This window comes from Cajanus cajan, chromosome 2, assembly GCF_000230855.2.
Source record: "Cajanus cajan strain Asha chromosome 2, NIPB_CcT2T_4, whole genome shotgun sequence".
NCBI classification, from domain to species: domain Eukaryota; kingdom Viridiplantae; phylum Streptophyta; class Magnoliopsida; order Fabales; family Fabaceae; genus Cajanus; species Cajanus cajan.
Genome location: NC_138518.1, coordinates 30,249,222 through 30,271,624, shown reverse-complemented (window position 1 = coordinate 30,271,624; position 22,403 = coordinate 30,249,222).

Sequence of the window (22,403 nt, the reverse complement as noted above, 5' to 3'; positions counted from 1 at the left end):
TAAAAAAATATATAATATAAATAATAAAAAAATAAAATTAATATAATTTTTATATTTAATAAATAATTCCTCTCAAAAAAAAATATTTAATAAATAATTAGCTTTAATATATTTTTAACTAATATATTAATACAAGTTCAACTTGTATCTTAAATACAAATAGAGATCGTGACTTCAAAATTGTGAAGTGTCATTTAAAGATATTAAATATTTTCTCAATCATTTTGAAGGTCATTATCATGATCAATAAAGTCTTTTTAATATATGTTTCAAAATTTTATATTTTAATATTAAATTTTATTATAAATAAAAAGTTTAATTAATTTAAAAAATTTAACAATAAATAATATTTAATAATACAAAATCATTTTAAATATTTAATTATTAAAAAATATTGATAAATTATACATTAATTGATAAATAAATAAAAATAGGAGAAGAAGAAGAAAGAAAGAGATAAATGAAAGAGATGAATAAAAAGAAAAAAAAAAGAAAAAAAAAAGAGAGATAGAAAAGAAAAAAAAAGCAAGAAAAATGAGAGAGGATGAGAGAGAAACAAGAATATGAGACAAAAAAGAAAAAGAGATAAATGAGAGAAATAAATTAAAAGAAAAATGAAAATAATATAAAAAAATAATGAGAGAAGCAAGAATGGTGAGAGAGAATAAGAGGGGGAGGGGGGAAACAAGGTGGGAGAAACTCACTTTATTTGATTTAAATTACTTAAAATCTAAAATGAAAAAAATTTAATTGTATTATTTTTCTTTTATAAATCAAGGAGAAAAGAGTGAATACAATGGAATAATATATATATATATATATATATATATATATATATATGTGTGTGTGTGTGTGTGCGTGTGTGAAATAATATGAAATTTAAACAGTCTTGATAAAAATATGAACAACTTAGTTAACTTACAAACAAACTTTACAGAAAAGTTTTGAATATGAGAAGAACCAATTCTTCAAAATGGTTTGCCATCTCATTATTTAAAAAACAATTTTGCTTAAAAGCATTCACCACTTGTTTGTAGTCTTACTCGATAATGACATGGTAAATTCATCTCCAACACCCATTTTATTGTTTCATATAATGCAAAAGCTTCAGTTTCATTGGGTCAAATTAATCCCCTTGACCAACCTATTTTTCCAAAAATAAAGTTTTCATGGTGATTACGCATACAAGCCGCAAAATCATATTGACATGTGTCCAAAATTATAAGAGATAGAAATTGATTTATGGAAATTCTCATCTACATGCTCGTTTCTTCTCCGCCAATTTGTCCAAAATAACTTCTCTTTAACATTAGAATGTAATGATGATAGCCTGAGAAAAATGAATTCCTTGAATTTCTCCGTATTAAGTGTTGATTGCTGAACTAGAGGCCAAATACCATAATGTTGGCAAACTATGCGAGCATGATCACGACCAAAAAAAATATGCCAATTAGTTTCGACATCATTCTCACAAAAAGAACATGTTAAAGGACATAGCACACCCTTCAAGTGTAATCTGATCCTGCTTGGTAATAGACTCCTAGCCACCCTCCAAATCAGCAACATTTTTGTGGAATTTTTAAATCTCAAATTTGCAACCAATCACTATGCTCTTTCAAATATTCATTATCAATCATATGGTCCATTATATGATTGTTTACGGTGAAATTTGTTTTAAGGATTCTTTTTACTCGGACTAGCACAATCAATGTTTCACTTTAGGTATGTTAACGTTCTTATGGATTTGAAACACAATGCAAAGAAAAGAGACAGAGTGGAAACTTTCAATAATTGCTTGTCTCTAAATATTCGTTAAGTATTATCAAGCAATAATGTTCATGTATGTAAATACTTAAATGCACAGAATGAACAACACGTATATTAGCAATGCAAATCATAGTTCATTTCGTACAATGGTCAAATTACATTATACATGAAAGCATATTGATCAAAGTATACGAATACACTACGTGATTAAAAGAAGAACAAGAAAACTATTCTACTTCTACTCCTAAAAAGAGAAAAGAAAAGTGGCCGAGAAATAACCATACCCAAAAATGATTCCTTGCACGAAAGCCATATGCGCAGGCAGAGAGTGCTTCAGATTCTAGTCTTAGTATGAGTTTTCCGACCTCCGTAAAGATGGCTAACTCTTGAATTTATAGAGCCAACCAAAAACGGTTAATTTTGTGTGTGCAAGCCATTATACGATAACCGCTCTCCACTGTGCTCAATACGTGGTTTTAAATTGTAACTTCTCAACCGCCTCCCCACGTGTTCTATTTCTCTCGATGTGGACCTTGATAACTGCTTTAGTGCACTCACGGGAACTCCAAATAACTTCCCTGATTTTCGAGTATATTATTGTTCAACTCGAAAATGATTCTTTTCGATCTTGAACATCCATCACCCATAGCACCCATAGATGTCAACTTCATGTTTTCCGAGGAACCTCATGAACTATTTCGACTCATGCTATTTTCGAGTATGCCTAACAAATGCCCCCCTAGGAATTCAGTCGAGGTGAGCATGCTTTTACTTACTGCGAGGAGAGAATTGAATTCCTATCAAGAATCATTTTTTGATTCTTCATCGAGATGATTTAGGTACTGCCTTTATATTTCTTCGATGAAAACCGATCCTGACTCCGCATTTAATGCAAATGACTATTTTTTATATGACATTAACTGCCCTGACGGCGCATGTTTACGGATTTTCCCAAGTTTCATCATTGTGATACGTTTTTTGGCGGCCGTTTTTAACGTTTATTTGAATTTCAAATTAACTGATGGGCTTGTTTTACCCTAGGCCCGTTTAAAACCCTTTTTTACCCTAGAGTGAAAACCACTTGCACCATTGCTTTTCTTCGCGCCTAAGTTTCCTTGCTTCCTCTTTGCCTTGTTTCTTGATTTTCTTCTCCGGCGAACTCTGTGCACCTTACTTTCTTGCCTTCATTCTTCAAGTAGTATGGCCTCCTCTGCTGCGTCTACTTCTGCCGCTGTGGCCTCCACCATTTCTCCTACCGCAGCTTCTGCATCATCTCCAATCTTAGCTACTGCTACATCCATGGCCACTGCCCCCGTAACCACAATGGCTACTACAACTTCAACCCAGGCGGGTTCTTTATTAATGGCTGATGCTCAAGTGTGCAAGGTCAAAGACGGGGATGATACCTTCGTCCCTATCCCAAGCATGGAAGAAGCAAGCCTTAAAATCTTTCAATCCCAGGTACTCCTTCCTTTCACTCTTGCCAATGGTAGTACTCATGCTTTTTTAGGTCCGTTTATGGGTCAAAATAAGAAAAAATTTGGGAATACTCTGTCGCCTGAAGACGCGTCTTCCTTACCCTTCATCCATTCTTCAGAAATAGATCTATCTTTATTCAACGATACCACTAAGATTTTTAGGGCTTTTCCCCCTCTTAAAGATAGACACCTACAGTGGTTACTTTGTGTAGAACAAGCAATGAGCTCTTCTTGGGTAGAAGCTGGCATATTCGAGTTTATTCAACTCGCCAAATTTGATCTACATCTCTTTGACCCTCAAATGCTCCTTTCTTCCATTTTCTTTTGGAATAGAGAGACTCGTGCCTTCGAGTTCCCCTGTGGTTTTGTTTGTCCTACACTGTTGGATATTGCAGCGATAACTAGTTTAACCCCTATAGGAGATAGATTTCACCCTGATGCTGTTGAAGAAGAAATTTCGATGAAGGAGGTTTCGATTACCTGGGACAAGAAGACTTACCTAGCCTTCATTAATGCTCATGTAGGACAACCTGGTACCCCTGTTTCAGAGTCTGAACATATTGCTTTTTTGATGTATTGGTTATCTACATGAGTTTTCTGTACTCCTTCTCTTCAGGTTCCGAAATATTATTACGTTTTAGCACAGGCCTTACACTTAAAAAAGAAGATTTGTTTGAGTAAACTTTTATTAGCTTCTCTGCATACATGTCTCGATGAAGCCTCGGAAAGCCTTTTCCGAGAATCTGGCCCTCGAAACCTGTCTGGACCCTTACAGCTACTACAGTTGTGGTTGAATGCAATTTTGGAAAGAAAACTTTCTCTGAGTTCTTCCTTCACACCCACATGTGAACTCGAAGGAGCCCGCCTAACCACGCTTACTCCTCGAAAGCGTTTAGTCGACAACTTCTCGAAATATATTGATGCAATCCTCAGTTTCAATCAGTTTAGCGAAGACTTGGCTCCGTTCATACGTACCTCTTTGATAGGTCCTCCTTGGCTTCGTCGAAGAAATCAAGTCTGGAATATGACACCGGATTCTGTTGAGACGTGGTTTGGGTTTTTATCCTGGGACGTCATTATGTCAGGCATGCGACAAAAGGATGTCAGAATTTACCCCTACCAACCTCAACTTTTTGCTCGACAATTCGGGCTATGTCAAATGAAATCTCTCCTTCTTCGACGCAGAGAGAGTATAGATGCCGACATTTGTGTCAAAAGAGGGGATTATGAAGAAGTGTTAGAATTCATCTTGCGTCCTGATAAACAACTCCACCTCGTACCCTGCTCTTTTTCTCCTTCTTTCTTAGTTTCTAGATGCTTTCTTCATTGGTGGTGTGAGTATTATGTTGACAAAATAATCGACTTCGATGCGTTTTTGAAGAAGCTGATTAATTCTCCACTTTTTTTGTAGGGACCCAAACAATCAAGTACTTTCAAGAACCGACTCATTATTTATCAATTTGAGCAATTTTTTTAAAGTCTGTTATCGACCTGACAATGTAATATTCATTTTTCTAAAGGGGGTATTTTTGTAATTTCTATTAATGGCATTTTCGCAAATTTTATTAAAATTTGAGGGGTAAATGGGTAACTTGGAACGGGCTGTTTCAAAATTGGAACGGGCCGTTCCAAGCAATAAAAAGACACTAAATTTTAAGTTGGGAACGGGTCCAGAACGGGCCGTTCTGATTTTGGAACGGGCCACTCTGGAGGGAGAACGGGCCGTTCTGGATGAGTCTCGGAACGGGCCGTTCCGATTTTAGAATGGGCCGTTCTGCTTTTGGGAACGGGCCGTTCCGATTTTGGAACGGGCCGTTCCAGTTTAAAAATTTGCGTACATTTGAAAGATTCGGAACGGGCCGTTCCGAATTCAATACGGGCCGTTCCGGGTGACTCTGGTAGCCTATATATAGGAGGCAGGGGGTGAAAAAAATATAACTGGAGAGAAGAGAATCCTAGAGAGAGAAAGTGGAGAGAGAGAGAAAGAAAGAGAGGGGAGGAGAAAAGAAAAGAGGAGAGAGAAAGAGGAATCCAGTAGAGGAGGTTCTGCCAGGGGAGAGAAAGAGGAGAGAGGTGGAGATTCTGCCCGAGTTTCGATCCTTGTTTAAGGAGAGAGGTGGAGATTCTGCCCGAGTTTCAGTTCAGGTTTATCCAAGTAAGGGTAGTGCTTATAAAATTAATCTAGGGTGTATGAGCATGATAGGAATAGTATAATTTTAATATGCTATTTTATGTGGAGATTTTCATTTCACATAATATAATTTGGATCAATTGATGGTTGTTTTGGATATTTAATTATTTATATTATTATTATATTGACAAATTGGCATGGTTATGGTTATGTTTAATTATGGAATATGCTATGTGTATGTGGTTTGGAAAAGTAAATAGGACTTAAAGGAGTAAGGTTATGGTATGGATTAGATCTCTTGGTGAGATCAGGATATAATCTTTGGAAAAATATGGAATTTGGGAATCCCATGGTGAGGATTCCAATGTGGAACTTTTCCAAAGGTTATATAATAAACCACTTCAGATGTTAGGTGGATTCTGAAGTACTCCTCTAAGTATTCTATTTGCTACCGGTATGGGTCTAGGCCGAGTCATACCGATGGATGAGGTGGCCCCACCAGGGTTACGTGACGACGTAATCCAACTGTATATTTTCCATGAGAGGTTAGGCGTGGGACATGGGTTGCTGACTGTCGCCACCCGCCGAAACGGACCTTGGCAATCGCGACGATGGTCATGACTCGTTTTATGGTTTGAAAAGTGGTGGATTGTTAGAACGACTTATTCTCAAACTGAGACCTTGTCGAACTAACAATTTTATTAAAATGATTCACCAATCCATGTTAATCCCAAACGGGACCCTCCATGGATTAGTAGTTTTCGCAAAAGGTAGGGTTCTTGGAGTCGCCACCAATGTTTTACTCAAAACATTGGAAAAAGGGATAAGGCAATTGATTTTATAAATCAACTTTGGCCATTACAACCAGAGTTGGGTAAGGGAGTCGGTTACGTGCGGGGAAGGTGTTAGCACCCCCACAACGCCCCATTAGGGTTCCCTATGACGGATTATTTATTAAATAATAGCGTAAAATTACTAAATTACCCCTATTTATTATAAGCGATTATATTAAATATCTACATGATGACGAATTTAAATATGCAACAATCAGAAAGCGGTAAAAGAAGGGATTTTTAGAGAAGAAACCTCTTGAAGCGTGCTTTTTATATATCAATGAAGTTTAGGAGGCTTTTTGGCGCTCCCTCCCTCTACAAGCTCGCTCGCTCCTTCCTAAAAAATAATTTTTACTATGGAAATCCAAAAGATTTCCCTTCGACTAAGTTCGAGACTCAAGCAAATGGCTCGTGACCCAAGAACTTCGTCGGATTGACTCTCAGAGCAATTTCTAGGGCAGAACACTGCTCAAAAACCCCAGAATACTCAAGGAGAGAGTCAAAACTGTGTAAAAAAGTGTCAAATGACGTCCAAATGACGTCCTATTTATAGGGATGAGGCGCAGTACGGCCCCTGGGGTCAATACGGCCCGTATTGAGTTTTTGTACTTCAATACGGCCGTATTGAATTCAGTACGGCCGTATTGAAATACAGAAACTTCAATACGGCCGTATTGGTTTCAGTACGGCCGTATTGTAGTACAAAATGTGCAGTACGGCCGTACTGAACTCCAAGGAGGCCGTATTGAGCTCCAAACCTCCCACTTCCTTATTTTTAGGTACTCTAAGACCTCTAAACCTACAGATAGCCATCCTATGGTCTTCTAGGAGTCCTTCTGGCTGACTTTCTTTTGATCTTTGAGAGTCTTCGAGTCTTATTTCCGACCCAGACAATTTTAGGGGTCTACAGCTGCCCCCCCTTTACTTAGTCAAGCGGCTTTTTAGTGTACCGGTTGACAAGTAAAGGAGTTGACCCAATTGTCCGGGGAGTAGGCCATCCTTCTGACTTGTAGTGTCTTCCGGTGGAAAATTGTTGAGTAGCCTCTCCAGGTTGAGTATTAGTCGTCGCCTCTCCAGGCTCATGCATACCTCCGTGTTCTTGACAACCTCGGGGTAGCTGAGTACCGCCTCTCCAGGCTATACCAACGTGTTCTTGACAACCTCGTGGTAGTTGCATACCTCCGTGTTCTTGACAACCTCGGGGTAGCCGAGTACCGCCTCTCCAGGCTATACCAACGTGTTCTTGACAACCTCGTGGTAGTTGCATACCTCCGTGTTCTTGACAACCTCGGGGTAGCCGAGTACCGCCTCTCCAGGCTATACCAACGTGTTCTTGACAACCTCGTGGTAGTTGCATACCTCCGTGTTCTTGACAACCTCGGGGTAGCCGAGTACCGCCTCTCCAGGCTATACCAACGTGTTCTTGACAACCTCGTGGTAGTTGCATACCTCCGTGTTCTTGACAACCTCGGGGTAGCCGAGTACCGCCTCTCCAGGCTATACCAACGTGTTCTTGACAACCTCGTGGTAGTTGCATACCTCCGTGTTCTTGACAACCTCGGGGTAGCCGAGTACCGCCTCTCCAGGCTATACCAGCGTGTTCTTGACGACACTGGCAGTTGCATACCTCCGTGTTCTTGACAACCTCGGGGTAGCGTGAGTTTGCCCTCTCCAGGGATTTGTGATGATTTTGTCTCCACAGTCCACGATGCTGCTTCGACGATTGTTTTTGATTTTTGTGCCACTGAGGGCTGGATAATGCAGGGATCCGTCTAGGGGATGTGCAGTTACTCATAGGTTCTTGTGTCCCAACTTTCCATTGCGTAGTTGGTGCCCATTGAGGAATTTCTGTTTCCTTGGGTTGTAGACACGAAGATGCTCTTTCTGAGATGAGCGGTGCCTTATGATTGGCTGACGTCTTTTCGACGTTGGTGGAGTATCCCGATTATCCTTATTCAGGTGACTCTTTTTGTTTTTCTGGTTTTTTTGCCTCTGTGTAGGCTATTATCCGCTGGGGAATTTTGTCATTGATTGTGATTAGCCTCTTCTGTTAGGCGGATCATCTTGACGCTTGATGTTTGGCTGAAAGCCGATTTCCACTTGGGGAATGATTATTGATTTTTTTTTTTTTTTGATTTTTTCTTTTTGAAGGAGTGTCTCTGAGTAGGCGAATGGGGATTGAAGATCTTATGTATCCCAGAGTATTATTTAGAAAGCCTCTTCAGGCTTAGCTTCACTCATTGCTTGAGTTGGAAAGCTATCCTCCACTGAGGAGGTCATAGTCCTTTCGACTCGGATATTCTGTTTAGACGATCAAGCCCTCCTTGGGGAATCTTGCTGATCTTGGTTTGATAGCTTTCACTGGGGAATTTGGCCCGTGAGTGGAAGCTGAGATATCTCTGGGGAGTATTATTTCGGCGAGCCTCTCCAGGCTCAATTATTCTGATGAGGGAGTATTATTTCGGCAAGTCTCTCTAGGCTCAGTTATTCTGAGAGAGTATTATTTCGGCAAGCCTCTCCAGGCTCAATTATTCTGTGGGAGTATTATTTCGGCAAGCCTCTCCAGGCTCAGTTATTCTGTACGAGTATTATTTCGGCAAGCCTCTCCAGGCTCAATTATTCTGTACGAGTATTATTTCGGCAAGCCTCTCCAGGCTCAGTTATTCTGTACGATGCGATTGATTTTCTAAATCTTTTGCCTTTTTTGTCGTTTTTGGCTTTTTCTGTATTTTTGCCTTTTTTGTCATTTTTTTGGCTTTTTCTGTATTTTTGCCTTTTTTTCGTTTTTTGGCCTTTTCTGTTGACTGTTGTCATACACAAGCAATTTTTCTATTTTTCTATTTTATGCAATTGCCTCATGATAAGGTCTTTGAATGTGCAACTAATGTGTGTGTGATGCAAAAATGCAAGTTTGATTATTTTTATTAATGTTTTTTAGAAAAATGAATGGCTCTCCCTATCTTCCTTTTCTTGGAGGAATTTCTGTCGTCGACGTGAGGGAATATTTTTGTGAGCCTTTTATGCAGGAGATTACGGATTTTATAGGAACCCCTCCAATTTTCTTTATTGACCGATTATTAAAGGAATTTCGTACAATTTTTATGAAATACCAATTTTAGAGGCATAATCACATGGTCAAGAGAGAAGAGAAAGTGAATAGATATTTTATTGATATTCACAAGTGTTTTTACAGAAAGATATACAGAAGGAATTTCTGAAGAATGGCTGGCCAGGGTAGGCTATATACATTGGGCTTAACAATTATATCTGTAATTGTTGCTCTTTACGCTCCCCTAATTGCTTCGGGTGAGATGTCTGAGCCAGGAGCGTAGATGCTGCAAGACGCTTGCTTCTAGAAGATAATCACTTGATCCGCCTTTCGGTTTTCGATTCAAGTGATCGTTGCTTGCTTTGTTTTTGCATCTTATTCTTTTGCCCCTAATTTTTGTCTAGGACGTATCCTAGCGGGGATAAATTCGCCTTTGTTTTGCCTAGTACCCTTGTACTGGCGGGCTTTTTATTTTGCCCTAACTTTTGCCTAGGACGCCCTTTTTGGGTTTTCATCCTAGCGGGCCTATGCAAGCAACGTCTTCAAGCATAGTACTTCTTTACCATGTCAGCGTTGACTGGGTATCGAAGTTCTTCTCCATCCATGTCTGTGAGGATCAATGCTCCTCCTGAGAAGGCTCGTTTTACCACGTATGGTCCTCCGTGATTTGGGGCACACTTTCCGATTTTGTCCTTTTGAGTTGGTAGCAATTTCTTCATTACCAACTCTCCCTCATGGTAGACTCGAGGGTGGACTTTCTTGTCAAAAGCCTTTTTGATCTTCCTCTGATAGGCTTGACCATGGCATATGGCGTTCAGCCGTTTCTTTTTGATAAGGTTCAACTGGTTGTATCGGCTTTGAACCCATTCTATCTCGGAAAGTTTTGTTTCCATGATTACCCTTAGAGAAGGTATCTCGACTTCGACGGGTAGAACTGCCTTCATCCCATAAACGAGGGAGAATGGAGTAGCTCCTGTAGATGTACGTACTGAAGTCCTATAGCCATGAGGAGCGAAGGGTAACATCTTGTGCCAGTCTTTAAATGAGACAACCATCTTTTGCACTATTTTCTTGATGTTCTTATTGGTTGCCTCGACTGCCCCATTCATCTTTGGCCGATATGGGGAAGAGTTATGGTGTTGGATCTTGAATTCTTGGCACAGTTCTTCCACCATTTTGTTGTTCAGATTAGATCCATTATCAGTGATGATTTATTTCTCCATGCTTCCACTAGATTATTCTAAAATCATTTGGGACAAGAGAGAAAAGAAGGGAAAGATACCTTTATTTTGAAGTTTGTGTTTTAGAGGGGATTTATTTTTCAAAAATGGTTTTTGTAAGAATGGTTAGCCGAGGTAGGCTTATGTGTTTAGGCTTGTTTGATAAAACACTTATGAAGTTAATGAAATCTTGTTTATTGACGTTGTGATTTTGACAACTTGGATAGCTTCTCTTGAACCTTTCTTTTTGAATTCGGTTCATGGTACCATCATGGATTTCTTTTGTTTTTTGATTGTCCTTATTTTTGCCTAAAACACCCTTTTGTGGCGTTTTAGCGGACTTTTGTTTTTATTCATTTTTGCAACCCTAACTTTTGCCTAGGTCACCCTTTTGTGGGATTCCTAGCGGGTCTTTTGCTCTTATTTTTGCGCAGCCCCCTTTTTGGGTTTCCTGCCGAGCTTCTTTTATTTTAAAAGATTTCTTTTTACCCATGATGGCACTTGTCAAGGCCAAGGGAAGGTGCTCCAAGTTGTCACACACACTTCCACATAAAAATGATGCGGGTTTATTATTATTAAGATGATTTTAACCTCATTCATGTTTATTCAAACAGGGTTAAAAATAATGTGGTTTAGAATTTTATTATAAGCAAGAAAAGAAGCAATGAGAAAGAATAAAGAATGATTTTATTATAATTATAGCGGAAACATGTGTCCTTATTTCATCACTGATATGGGTCCCAATGTTGACCTCTTTTATCTCTCGGCCCTGCCCCAAATTCACAGTCTCCAATTTCTCTTGATACGGTTGGAGTAGACGAGCTTCTTGATTTAGCAGTCTTTGCAGATCTGGAGAGATGGCCTCCTCATCACTGTCCAACTCAACCCATTCATCCTCAACTTTCGGATCCCGGTCAGAGCGAACAATTACAGACATAGTTATTTTATTGGTTCTGTTTAGGTTTAGAATTATTAATATTAATAAGAGAAAGAGAGAAAAGAACAAAAGAGAGAATGATATGTGAAAAATGCCTCTTTATTGATATGTATTAAAATTTGTACAAAGACCCTTATTTACATGAAAAGGTTCTCATGATCTCGGGTACTGATCATGAGTTCCTAAAAGAAAAATATGAAGGGGCCCTATCGTGGCTTGTTCTTCTCTCTATTCCTGCTTTGGCCGAGGATTCTTGCTCACGTCGGGCGCTGTCGAATCAAAAGTGATCCACCCGGCATCGATAAGGTCTTGGACCTTATATTTGAGAGCTCTACAGTTCTCCGTTGAATGCCCCGATGCCCCCGAATGGTATAAACATTTGTCTTGCGGTTTGTACCAATAGGGATGAGGTGGATCAATCTTCTTTAGTGGAACGTAAGCTAGGAGACGTGCTTCCACTAGCTTCGGCAGGAGGTCGCTATATGTGGTCGGAAGTTTATCAAACTTCTTCACAGAGTTGTATTGCGACTTTCCTGACTTTGAAGTGGAGGAAGACGAGGAAATGGTTATGGCGCTGACTCCTCTCTCCTTCTTCTTCCCAAAGGTCTTCTTAGCTTTAAATGATTGGGAAGGTTTAGCTAGCTTCCCACTTTTCAGCTCTTGTTCCACTTTTCCTCCAACATGATGGGACTCATGGTCACTGTGCTCAGCCCCGTGTATGTTGTGGTAACGCATGAGTTCCATCATTTGCGCCATTTGCTCCTTGAGCTGTGAGAGCTCGGCTGTAAGCTTCTTATTTTGTTCCTCCAACGCGTCCATCTACTTGATTTTCTGCGCGCGTGTGATGACAGAGAGATGACCAGCCACTTTCTAAAATGAATGTTTAATTAGTTTATTTATGGGGATGAATACGCTTTTGACATGAGCTTGATAACCCTCCATTTTTAAGGCGCTGCCTTTTTAAAACGGAGTGTTACCACCCTCCTTGACTTATGATCCCTCCCCAACGGAGAATCTCGATAATTATGGGTCTCTTTTACTCATGTCAAGAGGTATTGGTGAACCTAGAATGCATGGTTTATGAGGATGCATGATATCTTATTGGTAATGATGCACATGCTCCTCACTTTTATTATTTTTTCACACATGGTCTTTCTTCTCATGTCATGGTATTTTCATGCATGGGATTATTCTTTAGACCTTATCACGAGGTTTATCATTAATGCACAAACAATATCACATAAACCTATACACAAACAATTCACTCATCCACGAACAGTCACGAGCGAATCACGAGGTAGGGGTATCCTGCAGAAAAGTGCATATTCAAGGTGGTTCTAACTGTTCTCACCGGTCTGAGGCCCCCAAGGTGCCCCCATTATAGGGACCCAATTCCTCTCGTCGTAAGTCGATGGAAAGTTCCAACGCACTGTCGGACTCGAGTTCATGGTTATCACCTTGAGTGATGTTTTCCGACAACGGTCTACGGGAACCTATAGACCCATTCGACAACCGGCCGTACTAACATCCACTCCCTATGGCTTTCCACTCATGCCCCCGGGTATAGAGGGAACTGTTGTGTGCAAAGGTTTGTGTGCAGTTTTTATTTCAAACAATTGCGAGAATTTAAACATACAACAATTATTAAAGCCAAATAGATAAACATGTTATCATACAAGTGAGGGGTAATAAAGTAATTTTAAACTATTATTTTAGAAATAATCCATCACTAAATGGGACTGACTCTCGAGGCTTCCCCAGTGGAGTCGCCATCTGTCGCCACCCGCCGAAACGGACCTTGGCAATCGCGACGATGGTCATGACTCGTTTTATGGTTTGAAAAGTGGTGGATTGTTAGAATGACTTATTCTCAAACTGAGACCTTGTCGAACTAACAATTTTATTAAAATGATTCACCAATCCATGTTAATCCCAAACGGGACCCTCCATGGATTAGTAGTTTTCGCAAAAGGTAGGGTTCTTGGAGTCGCCACCAATGTTTTACTCAAAACATTGGAAAAAGGGATAAGGCAATTGATTTTATAAATCAACTTTGGCCATTACAACCAGAGTTGGGTAAGGGAGTCGGTTACGTGCGGGGAAGGTGTTAGCACCCCCACAACGCCCCATTAGGGTTCCCTATGACGGATTATTTATTAAATAATAGCGTAAAATTACTAAATTACCCCTATTTATTATAAGCGATTATATTAAATATCTACATGATGACGAATTTAAATATGCAACAATCAGAAAGCGGTAAAAGAAGGGATTTTTAGAGAAGAAACCTCTTGAAGCGTGCTTTTTATATATCAATGAAGTTTAGGAGGCTTTTTGGCGCTCCCTCCCTCTACAAGCTCGCTCGCTCCTTCCTAAAAAATAATTTTTACTATGGAAATCCAAAAGATTTCCCTTCGACTAAGTTCGAGACTCAAGCAAATGGCTCGTGACTCAAGAACTTCGTCGGATTGACTCTCAAAGCGATTTCTAAGGCAGAACACTGCTCAAAAACCCTAGAATACTCAAGAAGAGAGTCAAAACTGTGTAAAAAAGTGTCAAATGACGTCCAAATGACGTCCTATTTATAGGGATGAGGCGCAGTACAGCCCCTGGGGTCAATACGGCCCGTATTGAGTTTTTGTACTTCAATACGGCCGTATTGAATTCAGTACGGCCGTATTGAAATACAGAAACTTCAATACGGCCGTATTGGTTTCAGTACGGCCGTATTGTAGTACAAAATGTGCAGTACGGCCGTACTGAACTCCAAGGAGGCCGTATTGAGCTCCAAACCTCCCACTTCCTTATTTTTAGGTACTCTAAGACCTCTAAACCTACAGATAGCCATCCTATGGTCTTCTAGGAGTCCTTCTGGCTGACTTTCTTTCGATCTTTGAGAGTCTTCGAGTCTTATTTCCGACCCGGACAATTTTAGGGGTCTACACTGACATGTTTCACCGTATCAACACTTGGTTTGGATGGTGTTGAGGCCAACATTTGGTTTGGATGTGTTGGTTACATCATGGATTATACAGTGGTGTGACTTTGTTTTGGATATGGAATATGTATACATATGGTATGGATTGTATACATTGGTTATGGATTATTTTATTATCATAAAATATGTATACATTGGCATGGACGTGTATACATTATATTCTGGGTTGGTTTATATTTAGCTTGAAAATGACTTATTGGTCTGGATAAATACTGTGGATAAATATCTGTTTAATGATATTTTATTATGATGTACTATGATTGGTTTTATATGTGCTAACCCTTATATTTCCATGTTGTGGACTGTGATGATCTCACTATGTGGGGGAGCAGATCAGGTATGAGGCTTTGGGATAGCAAGGAGTCTTTTGGATAGCTGCTTTGAGAAGTGGCTAGGTTTAGAGCTTGACCAGCACCTAGGGTGTCTTATTTTGATGTTTTCATGACGTTGTAATTATATTATCTTTTTGGATTACTGTATAACTTTACTGAGGATGATGACTCTGTTATAAAAGATTATATTATATATTTTGGAAACAATTTATATGTTATTGTATATTTACACTCTAGCGTAGCTGGCTTTTGCTCTATTTTCTTTATTTTATATTATTTTATTTTGGTTGGTTATTGATGTGACGGTCTAGGGTGGGTCGTTACAATTTTAGTATCATAGCTGGTCGAGTCTCTTTAGGGTTTGTGGGAAATGGTCTTATTTTGTTTCTGTTGAGTGGAAATAGATTTTTTTGAAAGGAATTTCTTATGTGTTTTAGTGTAAACTCATGGGTTCCTTGATCTTTTATCTTTATTAAGATGGTTGGTAGGGGAAACCATTCTCATCCTTCTTCAGGTGTAGATGAGCGACAGATTGCTCAGGCTATGAAGCTAATTGCTGCTGCTATTGGACAACAAAATACTTTGTTGGCTCAAATGGAGACCAACCGGGCTGCAGCTGAAGCAGCTAGGACTGAAGTACCTGATGAATATAGGGGCTTGTCAGAGTTCAGAAAAGGGAATCCTCCTCAATTTACAGGTGTTGATGGACCTGAAATTGCTGATCAATGGATTGAAGAGATGGAGAAAATCTTCATGGTGATGCAATGCCCCGAGGAGAGGAAGCTAGTTTATGCTGTTTATATGTTGGTGGGTGAGGCTAGTTTCTGGTGGAAAGGTGCTAAAGCTATGATGGAAGCTAGAGGGGAGGCGATAAATTGGGAAAATTTCAAAAAGGTATTCCTAGAGAAATATTTTCCAGATAGCGCCAGATATGCTAAGGAAACTGAATTTTTGAGACTGCAACAAGGAAATATGTCAGTACAAGAGTATGTGGTCAAGTTTGAACACTTGGCTAGGTATTATTCTCAAGCTATCACTGAAGCCTGGAGATGCAGGAAGTTTAGTGAGGGTCTAAGATTTGAGCTGAAAAAGACTATTGTCCCTATGGAAATTATGGAGTTCCTAGTTCTAGTTGAAAAGGCAAAAACAGTTGAGAGATTTGAAGGAGGAAATAGAGTGGCAAAGGGTCTAGAGGGATCATCTGGATTTGGGAGGGGGAAACATCCTCAAAAGAGACCATCTCAGTTTCAAATTGGAAATGCTAATAAGAAACCGATGGGGACTACTACCACAAGAGATGTTCAGAGTATTAGATGTTATATCTGTGGAGGCCCACATATGATGAAGGACTGTCCTACAAAGAACTATACGTGTTTTAAATGTGGCAAGGTGGGTCACATGGCTAAAGATTGCAATGTCAAAAATATTCCAGCTAGAGAGAACCAGAAAGTGGATCGGCCTACTACAGCAGGTCGTGTTTTTGCTTTGACAGGTGCTGAAGCTGAAACGTCATCCGAGCTGGTAAAGGAAAAGGGCAAAGCTGATGGTAATGATATTTCTATTTTATTTGATTCTGGTGCTTCACATTCTTTTATTTCTTATGAGTGCGTGGCAAGGTTAAATTTGGTTGTGAATTCTTTGTGTGTGGATCTAGTTGTTTCTACCCCAGCTTCAGGGTCTGTTTTGACTTCTGAGGTTTGTTTGAAATGTCCAGTGGAGGTGGAAGGGCGTTGTTATAAAGTGAATTTGTTTTGTTTATCTCTATCTGAGTTGGATGTGATTTTAGGGATGGATTGGCTTTCTGCCAATAGGATTTTGATAGATTGTTCAGAAAAGAGATTAATCTTTCCTACTGTTGAACAGGAGAGATTTATTTCTAGTGGACAAGTGGATGGGTTGTTAAAGGGTGGAGCTCTTGGGTTTATGATCTTATCTTTTATTAGTATAGAGAATGAAAATTTGTTGAATAATATTGATGTTGTTAGAGAATTTCCAGAGGTTTTTCCGGATGATGTTCCGGGATTACCACCAAAGCGAGAGTTGGAATTTAGTATTGATCTTATACCAGGGGCGGGACCAGTGTCTATTTCTCCTTATAGAATGGCACCAGCGGAGCTATCTGAATTGAAGAAGCAGGTTGAAGAACTTTTGGAGAAACAGATGATCAGACCTAGTGTCTCTCCGTGGGGAGCACCCGTGTTATTGGTAAAGAAGAAGGATGGTGGCGTGAGGTTATGTGTGGATTACAGGCAGTTAAATAAATTGACAATTAAGAATAAATATCCATTGCCAAGAATAGATGATTTGATGGATCAGGTAAGGGGAGCTACTGTTTTCTCCAAGATTGATTTGAGATCTGGGTATCACCAGATTCGGGTAAAGGAGGAGGACATACCAAAGACTGCTTTCAGGACTCGGTATGGCCATTATGAGTATGTTGTCATGCCTTTTGGAGTGACGAATGCTCCAGCTATTTTCATGGATTATATGAACAGGATTTTCGGACCCTTTCTGGATAAGTTTGTGGTGGTGTTTATTGATGATATTCTGGTTTATTCTAGATCTATGGAGGAACATAGAGAACATCTGAGGATAGTTTTGCAAGTATTGAAGGAGAAACAATTATTTGCAAAGTTGTCAAAATGTGAGTTTTGGTTATTTGAAGTTAAGTTCTTGGGTCATGCGATTTCTGCACAAGGAATTGCAGTTGATCCTACTAAGGTGGAAGCGGTTTTGAGGTGGGAGCGTCCGAAATCAGTTACTGAAGTTAGAGGTTTTGTGGGATTAGCTGGCTATTATAGAAGATTTATAGAAGGATTTTCTAAAATGGTTATGCCTTTGACACAGCTGACTAGGAAGGATCATCCTTTTATATGGACGGAGAAGTGTGAAAAGAGTTTTCAAGAATTAAAAGAAAAGTTGACGTCGTCTCCAGTATTGATTCTGCCAGATCCTAATAAATCTTTTGAGGTTTATTGTGATGCATCTCATCAAGGTTTAGGATGTGTCCTTATGCAAGATAGACAGGTTGTGGCCTATGCATCTAGGCAGTTAAAGACTCATGAATGGAATTATCCTACGCATGATCTAGAGTTGGCTGCGGTGGTTTTTGCTTTAAAGATTTGGAGGCATTATCTCTATGGAGCAAAATTTGATGTGTTCAGTGACCATAAGAGTCTAAAATATTTGTTTGATCAGAAAGAGTTAAATATGAGGCAAAGGAGGTGGATTGAGTTTTTGAAAGATTATGACTTTCAGTTAATGTACCATCCAGGTAAAGCAAATGTGGTAGCAGATGCTTTGAGTAGAAAATCTCTTCATATGTCTTATATGATGGTTAGAGAGATGGAGTTGGTAGAGAAATTCAGGGATATGAATCTTAATGTTGTGATTGCCCCAGATTTTATTAGTTGTGGTATGACTACCATAACTAGTGATTTCTTGGAGATGGTGAAACAAAAACAAGTTCAGGATACGAGATTGAATAAGGTTAGAGAGTTGTTGGGTTCTGAGAAAGCTGAAGGATTTGAACAAGATATGGATGGAATCTTGAGGTACAAGGGTAGAATTTGTATTCCACAAGATAAAGAGTTGAAAAAGTTGATACTTGAGGAAGGTCATAAAGTAAGTTGAGTGTACATCCGGGTATGACAAAAATGTATCAAGATTTGAAGAAAATGTTCTGGTGGAATGGTATGAAGAGGGAGATAGTCGAGTATGTTGCATCTTGCATTGTGTGTCAGAAAGCTAAAGTAGAACATCAAAAACCAGGGGGTTTGTTACAAATGATGGAAGTGCCAGAATGGAAATGGGATAGTATAACCATGGATTTTGTTGTTGGATTACCAAGATCTGCTAAGAATTGTGATTCTATTTGGGTGATCGTGGATACATTAACTAAGTGTGCTCATTTCCTTCTAGTGAATATAAAGTGGTCCTTGGAAAAGTTAACTCAATTGTATATTAAGGAGATTGTTAGATTACATGGTGTGCCTTCCAGTATCATATCTGATAGGGATCCTCGTTTTACTTCTCGATTTTGGCAAAGTTTGCATCAGGCGTTAGGGACTAAGTTAAGACTCAGTTCTGCTTATCATCCACAGACTGATGGGCAGTCTGAGAGGACTATCCAATCTTTGGAAGACTTGTTGAGGGCTTGTATTTTGGATCATCTAGGGAATTGGGAAGAGATGTTGCCTTTGGTTGAGTTCACTTATAATAACAGTTTCCACGCAAGTATAGGAATGGCACCTTTTGAGGCTCTGTATGGGAGAAAATGTCGAACACCTTTGTGTTGGTTTAAAGAGGGAGAATCAGTGATGGTGGGACCAGAGATCATCTTACAGACTACTGAAAAGGTGAAACAAATTCAGGAAAGAATGAAAGCTGCTTAGAGTCGGCAAAAGTCTTATGCAGACAAAAGGAGGAAACCTTTGGAGTTTTCAGAGGGAGAACATGTATTTTTGAAGGTAACTCCTACCACAGGTGTGGGAAGAGCTATCAAAGCTAAGAAGTTGAACCCTAAGTTTATGGGGCCGTATCAAATTCTCAAGAGGATTGGACCAGTGGCATACCAGATTGCATTACCTCCATTCCTTTCTAATCTGCATGATGTGTTCCATGTTTCACAACTGAGGAAGTATATTCACGATCTGAGTCATGTCTTGGAATCAGAGGCAGTGCAAATTAAAGAGAATCTAACTTTTGAGAAACAGCCAGTTTCAGTGGCAGATAAGAAAGTTAAACAATTGCGAGGTAAAACTATCAATTTGGTGAAGGTTATTTGGGATGAGTTTACTAATGAAGCCACTTGGGAATTGGAAGACAAGATGAAGGATCAATACCCATATCTCTTTTTAAGTAAGTGAATTTTCGAGGATGAAAATTTTTGTTGTTGGGGAGAATTGTAATATTCATTTTTCTAAAGGGGGTATTTTTGTAATTTCTATTAATGGCATTTTCGCAAATTTTATTAAAATTTGAGGGGTAAATGGGTAACTTGGAACGGGCTGTTCCAAAATTGGAACGGGCCGTTCCAAGCAATAAAAAGATACTAAATTTTAAGTTGGGAACGGGTCCAGAACGGGCCGTTCCAACTGGGAGAACGGGCCGTTCTGATTTTGGAACGGGCCATTCTGGAGGGAGAACGGGCCGTTCCGGAAAGAGAACGGGCCGTTCTGGATGAGTCTCGGAACGGGCCATTCCGATTTTAGAATGGGTCGTTCTGCTTTTGGGAACGGGCCGTTCCGATTTTGGAACGGGCCATTCCAGTTTAAAAATTTGCGTACATTTGAAAGATTCAGAACGGGCCGTTCCGAATTCAATACGGGCCGTTCCGGGTGACTCTGGTAGCCTATATATAGGAGGCAGGGGGTGAAAAAAATATAACTGGAGAGAAGAGAATCCTAGAGAGAGAAAGTGGAGAGAGTGAGAAAGAAAGAGAGGGGAGGAGAAAAGAAAAGAGGAGAGAGAAAGAGGAATCTAGTAGAGGAGGTTCTGCCAGGGGAGAGAAAGAGGAGAGAGGTGGAGATTTTGCCCGAGTTTCGATCCTTGTTTAAGGAGAGAGGTGGAGATTCTGCCAGAGTTTCAGTTCAGGTTTATCCAAGTAAGGGTAATGCTTATAAAATTAATCTAGGGTGTATGAGCATGATAGGAATAGTATAATTTTAATATGCTATTTTATGTGGAGATTTTCATTTCACATAATATAATTTGGATCAATTGATGGTTGTTTTGGATATTTAATTATTTATATTATTATTATATTGACAAATTGGCATGGTTATGGTTATGTTTAATTATGGAATATGCTATGTGTATGTGGTTTGGAAAAGTAAATAGGACTTAAAGGAGTAAGGTTATGGTATGGATTAGATCTCTTGGTGAGATCAGGATATAATCTTTGGAAAAATATGGAATTTGGGAATCCCATGGTGAGGATTCCAATGTGGAACTTTTCCAAAGGTTATATAATAAACCACTTCAGATGTTAGGTGGATTCTGAAGTACTCCTCTAAGTATTCTATTTGCTACCGGTATGGGTCTAGGCCGAGTCATACCGATGGATGAGGTGGCCCCACCAGGGTTACGTGACGACGTAATCCAACTGTATATTTTCCATGAGAGGTTAGGCGTGGGACATGGGTTGCTGACATGTTTCACCGTATCAACACTTGGTTTGGATGGTGTTGAGGCCAACATTTGGTTTGGATGTGTTGGTTACATCATGGATTATACAGTGGTGTGACTTTGTTTTGGATATGGAATATGTATACATATGGTATGGATTGTATACATTGGTTATGGATTATTTTATTATCATAAAATATGTATACATTGGCATGGACGTGTATACATTATATTCTGGGTTGGTCTATATTTAGCTTGAAAATGACTGTCGCCACCGGCCCTAAGCGGGCTTTCGGCATTCGCGAAGGATGGTTGGACTCGTTTATTTGTTTAAAAATGTGGATTGCTAGAATGACTTATTCTCAAACTGAGACCTCGTCAAACGAGCAATTTTATTAAAAGTCTCACTAATCCATATTAATCCCAAGCGGGACCCTCCATGGATTAGTGGTTTTCGCAAAAGGAGGGTTCGTGGAGTCGCCACCAATGTTTTACTCAAAACATTGGAAAAAGGGATAAGGCAATTGATTTTATAAATCAACTTTGGCCATTACAACCAGAGTTGGGTAAGGGAGTCGGTTACGCGTGGGGAAGGTGTTAGCACCCCACAACGCCCCTTTCGGGTTCCCTATGACAGATTATTTCTAAAATAACAGTGTAAAATTACTAAATTACCCCTATTTATTCTACGCAATTATAAATTAACTATCTACATGATGACAGTTTAAATATGCACACAGAAAGCAGTAAAAGGAAGGATTTAAGAAGAAACCTTTGAAGCGTGCTTTTATATATTTCGTAAAACTGGGAAGCTTTTTGGCGTTCCCTCGCTCTACAAGCCCGCTCGCTCCCTCCTATAAAATTTTGACTATGGAAATCCGGAGGATTTCCCTTCGACTAGGTTCGAATCTCCAAGCTAAGTGCTCGGAATTCCAGAACTTCGTCGGATCAACTCCCAGAGAGATTTCTAGGGCAGAACACTGTTCAAAAACCCCAGAATACTCAAGGAGGGAGTCAAAACTGAGTGTGAAAGTGTCGAATGACGTCCAATTGACGTCATATTTATAGGGAATAGGCGCAATACGGCCTACAGGGGCAATACGGCCGTATTGAAATTTTTGAACTTCAATACGGTCGTATTGAAGTTCAATACGGTCGTATTGAAATTCAGAAATTTCAATACGCCCGTATTGAGTTCGCTGCGGTTGTATTGAAGTGTCAATACGGTCGTATTGACTTCAGTACGACCGTATTGAAGTGTCAATACGGTCGTATTGACTTCAGTACGGCCGTATTGAAGTTTCAGAAACTTCAATACGCCGTATTGAGTTTCGCTGCGGCCGTATTGAAGCTTCAATACGGCCGTATTAAGTTCAGTACGGCCGTATTGGGCTTTTTCCCTCCACTTCCTTATTTTGAGCTATTCTAAGACCTCTAGACCTACAGAGAACCCTCCTAGGGCCTTCGAGGAGTCCTTCTGGCTGATTATCCTTCAGTCTTCGAGAGTCTTCAAGCTTTATTTCCGACCC